Below are 11,089 nucleotides of genomic sequence, written 5' to 3' on the forward strand. Positions count from 1 at the left end.
ACTCCAACCCCGACACTCACTTGGAGTCCCCAGTGCAGGAAGCCATATCTGAGCTGTTCCGTGGGACCCAGGGATTCCCTTGACCTGGTCCCAAGACTCCAGAGGTCTTGCCTACTGGGAACCTTCCATGCATGTGGAACACTGCCTCTAGGTGGACAGTGGGGGCAGTTCTACAGCTACCTGCAGGCCTTTCTGTGGCCTTGTAGCCCTGGCTTGCCCTTCAACTGCAGGCAGATTCCCCTGGGTCAGCCAGAGTCACACAAGCCAGCAAAGGCCTTGACATTCAGCTTTATAAAATGGTTAAATGAATCTTAATGACAGGCAGGGCCGCTCCATATCAGATAATGGAATCTCCCAGCTCTGGTGCTGATCCGACAGCTGCTAGCAGCCACAGAACCAGAGAAACGGCAGCCAGGCCCCGTCTGTATCTTCAGCGTAAAGTCAAGCCATGGACTCCCAAGGTCGCCTCCCCTGACATGCTGTAGCTGAGCCCTCTTTGGTGTGTGCTGCTTGCTAACTGGTATTTCTCCATCCAGACTGAATTCTCAGTGTGCCCCAGAAACAGTGTCACACACAACTGTCTCAGAGAAGGAAGTGACCACGGCAAGCTAGTTGCTCTGCTCTAGCTGTGTCTTGTCCTCAGTCAGAAGCAGGAAAACCCCCGAAATAACACATCAGATTCCCCGGAGGACACTGAACCCTCAGTGAGGACACAGCAGGATGCACACTCAGGGCACTGAACCCTCAGTGAGGACACAGCAGGATGCACACTCAGGGCACTGAGTCCTCAGTGAGGACACAGCAGGATGCACACTCAGGGCACTGAGCCCTCAGTGAGGACACAGCAGGATGCACACTCAGGGCACTGAGTCAATAGTGAGGACACAGCAGGATGCACACTCAGGGCACTGAGCCCTCAGCAAGGACACAGCAGGATACACACTCAGGGCACTGAGCCCTCAGTGAGGACACAGAAGGATGCACACTCAGGGCACTGAGTCAATAGTGAGGACACAGCAGGATACACACTCAGGGCACTGAGCCCTCAGTGAGGACACAGAAGGATGCACACTCAGGGCACTGAGCCCCCTCAGCAAGGACACAGCAGGATGCACGCTCAGGGCACTGAGCCCCCTCAGCAAGGACACAGCAGGATGCACACTCAGGACACTGAGCCCTCAGTGAGGACACAGGAGGATGCACACTCAGGGCACTGAGTCAATAGTGAGGACACAGCAGGATGCACACTCAGGGCACTGAGCCCTCAGCAAGGACACAGCAGGATGCACACTCAGGGCACTGAGCCCTCAGCAAGGACACAGCAGGATGCACACTCAGGGCACTGAGCCCTCAGTGAGGACACAGCAGGATGCACACTCAGGGCACTGAACCCTCAGTGGGGACACAGCAGGATGTACACTCAGGGCACTGAGTCAATAGTAGGGACACAGCAGGATGCACACTTAGGGCACTGAGCCCTCAGTGGGGACACAGATACCCTGCTTTTCTGCTTCTTGTGAATGGCCAGAGGAAAATGGAGCATTATGGGGCCTGATAGTTTCGTACCCCTGAAACCTGACAAAGGGCCCATCAACAGGGGCTGGCAGGTGGGTGGGGGCCAGCCAAAGTCAGAACAGAACAAACTCAGGGCCAGAGACTCTAGGGTACAACCCATGTAGAGATCTGCACTGAGATGGCTTCCTCTGCTACCCGTCTTGGTGGAGAGTACCCAAGGCCTGCAGCCTAGGCATGCATGAGGGCTCAGCGACTGTGCTAGCTAATCAACTTGGCACAGGCTAGATCATCAGAGAGAAGGGAACCTCAAATGAGAAAAATGTGTCCATAAGATCAGGCTATATGCAAACCTGTAGAGAATTTTAATTAGTGATTGATGTAGGAGGGCCCAGCGCATTGTGGGTGAGGCCACGCCTGAGCTATTGGTCCTGGGTTCTATAAGAAAGTAGGCTGAGCAAATCATGGGGACAAAGCCAATAAGCAGCACTCCTCCATAATCTCTGCATCAGCTCCTGCCTTCAGGTTCCAACCTTGTTTAAGTTCCTGTCCTGACTTCCTTCCGTGATGGATGTGGAAATGTAAGTCAAATAAACCCTTTGCTTCCCAACTTGCTTTTGCTTATGGTGTTTCATCACAGCAATAGTAACCTGATGTGGGCATAAAGGTCTTTTTTCCCCACAATTTACTAGGGAAACCAGGAATGTTAATCAGGCAGAGATGTTTCCTCAAAGGAAGAATTACCTATTTTCTGCCCAGAAGGCTGGGAGTGGATATTGTTAACAACCTGGTGACCCTTTTGCTATCTGTGGAGGCAGACCTCACCCAGAATGTTTATTCCAGACTCTTCCCTCCCTAGACCTTAATCTTTAGCTCCCAATTAACAGAACCCATCCTTAGGGGAGGTGTCACATGTACTTTATGGCCTGCTGACCTCTATGCTCTCTCACATACCACACTAGGTTCTAAGCCCTTGAGCTATAGAACCCACCCTCATGGTCACATGTACTTTGTAAAAGAGCTTCTATATAGTCACATCTTAAGCTTTATTGAGCACCTGGAATTGAGCTGATTGTAGCTTGGAAACTCTTTGGCAAGTTGCACTGTTTTAAATATGCTGACAATGAACTGCCTGGCATCAGACTTTGCAAGTTGAATCCAGGTTGATGAAGTCAGTCTGCACCTGGTTTTCATTCTAACCTCTTCAAGGTTTACTACCCTACCTGGACACCTGCAGAGTCTCCCTCAGTAACCCAAACTAAGACAGTGACTGCCAGGCCCTGGAGTTAGAAGGAAAAAACCAACACTGCCCTGTCATCCTGGACACCTCATCAGGGAGATGCCCATCTGATGTCACAGTGAACTTGGAGGATACTGTCCATCACAGGGAGCCCTGGGTCATCAGATGGGCTGTGAGTCCCACTCTGCTCCATCCCCTGCAAAGTGACCAGCTGTGCCTCCCCACCATGTTCATTGTTCTTTGCATCTGAGAAAGGGACCCACCATGGCACAATAGCCTCTGCTACAGAGAGAGCCTGGAGACGTTGGCTTCTGAATCATGAGTAGGGAAACAGGTAGCCAGGAGAAGGTTTCTCATGTTGGCCTGCACAGGCAGATGGCAAAAAGTTCTGAGGTTCTGTAAATGCTGCTGGCAGGTAGCTAGCATCCCAGGAGCCTGTCAGGAATGCAGAGCCAGCAAGCAACTGGTTCTGGGCCCAGGAGCTGTCCAGCATAGATTCTGGTAAAGTGCTAGGGATGGCAGAGTTGTTCAACCTGTCATCTGAGATGGGCCAGCAGGTGGCAGCAAAGGCCACACTCTGACCTGGGCCTCACAGGCATGTTAGGATCAGTAAGGGTCTCAGGACAAGGACGTCTAGTTTCCAGAATGCCCCTGGGATAGAACTACGCAGAACTCAGACTGTGCACTCCTTCCCCCTCTTTCTCTCTCTTTCTCTCTCTTTCTCTCTCTTTCTCTCTCTCTCTCTTTCTCTTCTCTCTCTCTCTCTCTCTCTCTCTCTCTCTCTCTCTTTCTCTCTCTCCCTCTCTCTCTCTCTCTCTCTCTCTCTCTCTCTCTCTCTCTCTCTCTCTCACACACACACACACACACACACACACACACACACACACACCACTTTCTTTGCTAAAGCAGGAACCAGAAACAAAGGCTCCTTGGGAGCAAGAGATGGGTCTCAGGCAAGCTTTACAGGACAGGATCTGATGTCCAAGGAGGGCATCCCAAAAGCAGTGCTTCTAATCAGGTATGGACACAGTGCTGGGGAGCTGGGATGCAGCCTGAGGCCTGTGTTCCTGGCATCTCCATCTCAGGAGGTCACTGGGATGCTCTGATGCCAGTCAGCGCTTGGGACCCTGTACTGAGATCTGCACTTGAGATCTGTCGAGCCACTATCTGCCATGTGCTCCAGGTTGAAGCTGTGGCAGGAAGAGGCCAAGGCTTCACATGCATACAGGGAGAGTGGGTCCTGGCAGTTAGCAGCCAGGGCAGAGAGGCAGCCATGTCTGTCTCTTATCTATCACAGCAAAGCACAGCATGTCTGGGCTAAGCCCGTGGAAAGCTGTTTCCCATTGTGCTGGAGGCAGAAGGCCAAGGCCAAGTTGTGGGTAGGGCTGGCTCCTCCTGCAACCTCACTTCCTGACTTGCAGCATCTGCCATCTGCCTGTACTCTTACGTGGCTCTTTCTCCATGTATTACCACCTCTCCCCAGTTAGAGCTGGATGTGGTAGCACAGGTGTAGCCCTCTGGAGACAAAACCAAGAGGATCACAAGTTCAAGCCATCCTTAGCTACATTGTTAGAAAGTGGGGAGATGCTGTAGAAAAAGAAAACCAAAAGGATAGACCTAGACCAAACTTGGCCCAATACGACCTCTTTAGCATAACTCCCTTCTGGCCACCCCTGTCTGCTGAATACAGTCCCATTGTGAGGGGCTGGGTGGGAACTCAGCAGAAATGAGTTCAGGAACTCAGCTTAGGTCATCTGATTGCAGACACCGGGCTTTGCTCAGGCAAGTGTTGCTGGGATGGCTGAGGACCAGCATGGCATGTGCTTTCCAGGACATAGGACTCCAGGAAGGTGGATGGGCAGGCTTGGAGTCTGGCTGCTCTCGGGTCACACCTAAAAGAGTAGTACCCCCTCTGCTTTTCTTACTTTTTACAAAGGGGACTCCATCAGGCTCTGTTGGGTCCCACTTGACTATGTCTAGTCCCAAATTCATCTTTCTGAAATGGTTTACCAGGCTTTTTCTTCTAAGCCACCAACCAGCTCCCAAATCATGACACAAAGATGTCTTTTTAGTTTTGGATGCTGAGCCTAGCTTAGGCCTGACTAGCTCTTTTAACTTAACCTGCTTCTTTTCATCTACCTTTTGCCTTGGGGCTTCTTATCTTTCTTACTTCTCTGTACCTTATTTTCACTGCTTCTCTATGTCTATCTGATGGCTGCCTGGCTTTCAGCCCCAGGCGTGTCCATCATTCTCCCCTCCTCCTTCTCTCGAGCCTAGAGGTCTCCTCCTATTTATGCTCTCTGCCTGCTAGCCCCGCCTATCCTTTTTCTGCCTAGCTATTGGCCATTCAGTTCTTTATTAGACCAATCAGGTGCCTTAGGCAGGCAAGGTGAAACAGATGCAACACCTTTACATAATTAAACACACATCCTTACATTGTTAAACAAATGCAGCATAAAAAAGTAACACACCTTTACACAGTTAAAGTATTATTTATTCTGTAGCATATATAAATATAACACATCTTTGCCCAGTTAAAACAATATTCCACAACAGAATGGTTTTGATTTCATTCCCTCCAAAACTAGAACTACTCATTATTGATCACTTTAGTTCAAAATATTTTGAGCAAATGCCTCCTAAGCATTTGGAATTTGGGATACACCCTTCTAATCCTGCTTGGAACTGTTAACCACAAAGACAGTGGCTTGAAATAAAACAAAACCCCATTCCCTTACAATTCTGTAATCAGAAGGCTGGCTGGAGGACTTATCCCAGGTGCATGAGTTGGCTTCTTGGAGCCCATTCCCTGCGGTGGGATACCTTGCTCAGCCTTGATACAATGGGGAGGGGCTAGGCTCTCCTTCAACTTGGTATGCCAGACTTCATTGACTACCATGGGAGGCCTTACCCACTCTGAGGAGTGGATGGGGGTAGAGTGGGAGGGAGGTGAGGAGGCAGGAGAAGGGGAGGGAGGGAGGACTGGGGTTGGTATGTAAAATGAAAAAAATTTTAATAACTAAATATATTTTTTTAAAAAGAAGAAGGCTGGCTGGGCCTTACTAGACATAAACCAAGAGGTCAGCCCTCAGCATGGTAATGAATGCCTTTAATTCCAGCACTTGGGGGGCTGAGGCCGGAGGTTTGAGGAATACCTTGCTACATAGTGAGTTCCTGTCTCAAACAAACAAGAAAGAAAAATGTAGAGGTCCACAGTCTGCAGAGATACCAGTGGGCAGCTGTCATCAGCTCACCCTGGCCATCATTCCTCAAACTTGAAGGACTAAAGATCTCATTTCCAGCTGACTGATTCCAAGGGCTGCCTCGGCAGCTGGAGTGGAGATGCTTCATGACCTGCGGTACAGCATCCAGACACTAACCCAGGCTGAAGAACCTGCCCATCTCTTGGGTCTCTTCCTCAGGGCTCATGAGATCAGGCTGAACCACCTGAATGACCCAGGATAGACTCACCATTTCAAGGACTTAGCCTTCACTATGCATGCCTGAGTCCATATGCCACTGATGCCACGTGGCAGTCATTGGTTCTGTGGAATAAATCCAGACATTCCTGCAAGCTACCCACAGAGGGTCCAACCTATCTCTGAGGCTTTACCAAAACAGAGGAGAAACCAGATTGCAACAGGCAACCGTGTGCCTCCCAGGTCCATTTCGGCCTACCAGAGAGAGCACGGAAGACAGGCAGCAGCAAAGGTGGGGGAAGGGTACTTGGAAGGGCAACCCTTTCACAGGGATCACATGTCAGATATCCTACATATCAGATATTTACATTATGATTCATAACAGTAGCAAAAATACAGTTATGAAGTAGTGACTAAATAGTTTTATGGTTGGGCATCACCACATCATGAGGAACTATATTAAAGGGTCATAGCATTAGGAAGATTGAGAACCACTGCCAGCCTAAAAGTTGCCCACAGAAGATGTTAAGGTGACAGCCCTTTTGAGGACATGGTTTTTGTGGTAGCTTTTGGGACAGGAAACCATCAGGAATGTGCATTAGATTGGGCTTTAGTGTTAACCATATGCTGGAGTCACCTAAGCAGGGTGCCTCCACCCAGCTACCTGTGCATCAGATAGAGAGCCTGTGCATGCGCTCAGGAGTCTCATAAGACCTGGGTGTTGAAGTGTGCAATGGGACTGACTGTCTTCAATGCAGAGGGAGGTGCTCTAGAACTGCCTCTCTCACATACGGGGGGGGGGGGGGGGGGGAACGGGCTCTGGCTTAGTGTGACCCCGCTGCCTTGTGTGTGAAGATCATTTTCCTCAACAAGGCCACGTATAAATTTAACTGACAGCCTCTTGTGTGCTGTGAGCCTGGAGCCTGGAGCACAAGGTGGCTGCTGGCAGCGTGCACCCCAGGACTCCCTCCCTGCAGAGGCCTTGTTTTCCAGCTCTGCCTTAGGGAGAGGCTTCTACCAGGAAGACATGCAATACTGACTGCATCGTGTTAAGATGTGTGATCTTATTCTAGGAAACATAAATTATGTTTTGTATTATATGCCTAAGAGCCCACATGAAGTCTTTCTGATTAATTTAGGTTTCTATGTGTTTTCAGAAAAGTGTATGAAATTTCATCTACAAATAAAATTATGTAAATAAAGACTTTGCTGTCTAAATTATGGATGTTAAAGATTTGAGATGTTTTGTACTTTGATTATTTTTATTTCTTACACTCTTTTCTTTTATATTGATAACTTGCTCACATTTAAATAAATGTACTTTTGAACTTAGAATTGAGTGATTATTTATAATTTCATATTCTTTGTATAATTTAAATGATTTTCATCAAACTGGATGGCATTTTGAGAAATTTCACAGCACTTTTTTTTTTTTTTAACATCATTCTTTATTGATTCTTTGGAAATTTCACATCTTACACCCCAATTCCGCTCACCTCCCTCCATATCTGCCCCTCACTCCTGCAGCATGCCGCAGTAAAGAACCTTCCAAAAAATTAATTAAAAACTAAACCAACCAAACACAAAAAGCCACCTTGCTCTTCTGTCTTTCTAACCCCTCTGCATTCATCCTAGTGGCATTGGGAGCTGTGGTGTGTCACACAGTAGACCCTTTTGTCCAATCAGCCCTCCTGCAAAATGTTCATTGCAAGGAGTCATTGGTCTGGTTCAAGGCCTCTTCCACATGGTCTTCACTGGACCAAAACTCTGGGATATTCTGTTGTTGCCCCGAGTCATGGAGAGCCTGCAGAGTTATTGTACCGCAGGACCAGTACCTTCATGCACTCCAGCAGATCATAGGGTAGATGTTAGGGTAGGCCAACCTAAGGCCCGGGATGTGGGTCTGAGTGGTACCTAAGCTGGTTGATCTGGGCCACTGGGGCCACCCCCTCAGTGAGGGGCAGAGGGCCATCTCCTGCAGTGTCCAGTGAGGGGCAGGGCCAGCTATCCAATGGCCAGTGGTGGGCGGGGCCAGCTCAACACAGCCTTCAGATTTTTTTTTTTTTTTTTTTTTTGCCAGAGCTGAGGACCAAACCCAGGAGGCAAGCGCTCTACCACTGAGCTAAATCCCCAACTCAGCCTTCAGATTTTAACACATATTGTTCCTGTGACACCTTTCCCCCATCACGACATCATTACAGACCCAGACATGGCTCTTGGCAGACAGCAGAGTAATTTTGAATTAACTTTTCTCCTGAAGAAATAAATTTTGGTGGTATTTCATAAGCAGCCACCCTTCACTGGTGTGGTAAGTGGGCTCCAGGAAGTGAGCTGGAAGCCTTGGCAGTCACTACATGCAAGCTATGAGCCTGCTCCCTGGCTGGGCACAGCCCGCCCCGCTGCACTGAGGTTGCACTCCAAAGCATGGTGGGGACCATGCTGTGTTAGGGTGTCACCACACAATGTCATGTTTTACAGGAAGGACCAGTGTCTCCCACCTACATGTTTCCTTGCTAGCCCGGATCTCTGGTGACTTCTTGGTGACCTGATGTGTCTTTACCTTGGGCTGGTTTGTCTAGTTCCCTGTAGAAACACTTCTGAACTGCGACATTCCGAGTGGCAGTTTTGGTCGGAGCACTGCACAGGCAGGTGGTGTCTTCACAGACTGTCTTGAGTGTCTGCTCTGAAGCATGTGTCTGTGTAAGCAACCTCTGACTCCCTGCAGAGCTGGCCTTTGATCTGAGATTATTGCTATGAAATAGCTCCAAGTGTGGAAATCTGGGCGAGGAGAAGAACTGTAGACACCGGGACAAACGGACCTGCCAGCATGCCACATGCTGGCCTGTGTCTTAGACCCTGGAAGAAGGTGTGTGTGGCTTCAACAGCCTACTTGGTGGAATGTCACACATCTGTCACCTGTGCAGGAGACAGGATGCTTATTTAACTAACAGAAGTATGACTGGTTCGACTAGCCTTTCAATTAGCATCTCCTTCGACAGCTGCCGAGAAATAAGCCCTCCAGGAGCTGCCCAGAGCCAAGTGGTGTACAAAGCTTAAGCCTGGGGTAGGTTGGAGAGGTAAAAAGATGACGGATAGATGAGAAAAGTAGTGTTTCATGAGGAAGGAAAGTTGTATTGATTCCGACTGTTGTCTGAATGGGTGTTTAGAACATGAGCAGCCTACACATTTAAGACATTTCAGTAGCCATAATTTTTAATTATAGTGTTTTGTTTTATAGTGCAACCAATATATCCATAAATACTGTTTCAGTTACATATCATCAGTATTTTTAAAAATTCAGCTGAACACGGTAGTGTACACCTGTAGTGCCAGCAGCTGGGAAGCTGAGATACAGATCACAAGTTCAAGGCCAGTTTGTTCTACATAGAGATCCTGGGCTCTCTAGGGCTGTGGTGAGATCCTGTCTCAATAAATAAGTAAAGTTTTATATTTTGCCCACATTGTTTAAAGTATAGCTAAGTATTTTCTGATAATTGAGTGTGTCTATTTTTAATTAACTCTGTAACGTCCAAGCTGCAGTTTCTATCCCAGGCACATTTTAGTGACCAGTGGTAAATGCAGCTGGTTACATGGAACCGTCACCCTGGGCATACTGTGTCACTTGTGATTCTGTTTTCCAGCACGGCCAGAAGTAGTGCTGAAGGTGAGTGGCAGTGTTCAGGGGGTGTGTGTCTAAAGCATTACAGGACAGCCTCACTGTGTCTTAAGTTAAAACTGCTTCTGCCTGCCGGGCATCTAGAAACAGAGGGTTGGTGGCAGCATGTGTGGCTCCTGGGGGTGCTTGGTCTGGTAGGAAAGAGCACCTTGGCTCTCTAGGAGTCTGGAATGTCAGGAAACGCCAGCGGGTATTTGACAGTTAAAGTGCTTAAATTGTGTAGTAAAGTTTCTAGTAGAAGCTGCATGGTACTCTTCTAAATATTTTGACTGGAAATTGGAACCATGTTCATCAAAAGCTAACTATCCCACAGCTCCGCTCCACAAAGTGCTCACACAGGATTCGCGTTGAATGAAAAAAAAGTATTAATAAAGCGCAGATGCTGGAAGCCTACAGAGTCTGTTCTCAGGGAGCTTCTGCCCTGCCCCCCCCCCCCCGTCTCCACCCCAGCCTTTCAGACCCCCTTCTCCTTGCGCTTGATAATGGCTGCTGTGTCTCTGGTGCCATAGGCACCACAGCTTCAATTTTGATTCTCATTTTCTTCAAAAAATAGTTACCCAGAGGGGCGGGGGGGGGGGGGGGGGGAGGAAGCATAGGTGCCACAGCACACAAAAATAAACGTGGGACAACTTGTGGACAGTGTGCAAGCCTCGGTTCTTTCCTTCCACCGTGTGGGGCCCTGAGACTGCACTCAGGTTGTCAGGGTTGGGGGCAAATGCCTTCACCTGCCCAGTCTTCTTGCAGGGTCTCCCATGTCCCAGGCTGGCCTCAAACTTGCTATGCACCAGAGGATGACCTTAAGTCTGGGCCTCCCTGCCTCCACCTGCTGGTGTTGGGGTTTCAGGCCCTTACTCTGCCAGCCTTAGGCAATCCTGGGGGTTGAACCCAGCACTCTGGAAGCTCAGTCACATCCCCAGCTCTCCTTTTTGCTTGCTACCTGGGCTTGTCCATTGTACTGCAGACCTGTTCCAATACCTATCCACCCCCATTGTCAACAGACTGACTGCTTCCCCCTCATGAGTTTTAGCAGGAATTCGATCTTTCATGCCCTAGTCTCCCCCTCCAGTTCATGAGCAGTTTCCCCGAATTAAGATTCTACTTGTCTAGTTACAGTCAGATCTCACTGTGACACACCCTCCACCTTTCCTACTACCCAGTCACTCTTCTGCCTCTTTGGCTAATCCTAATCCAAGTGCCCAGTTCCTATGTGAATGCTGAGGCTTGTGAAGCCTTCCCTAACCC

Source organism: Onychomys torridus, chromosome 3 (genome assembly GCF_903995425.1).
Source record: "Onychomys torridus chromosome 3, mOncTor1.1, whole genome shotgun sequence".
In the NCBI taxonomy this organism is placed as follows: domain Eukaryota; kingdom Metazoa; phylum Chordata; class Mammalia; order Rodentia; family Cricetidae; genus Onychomys; species Onychomys torridus.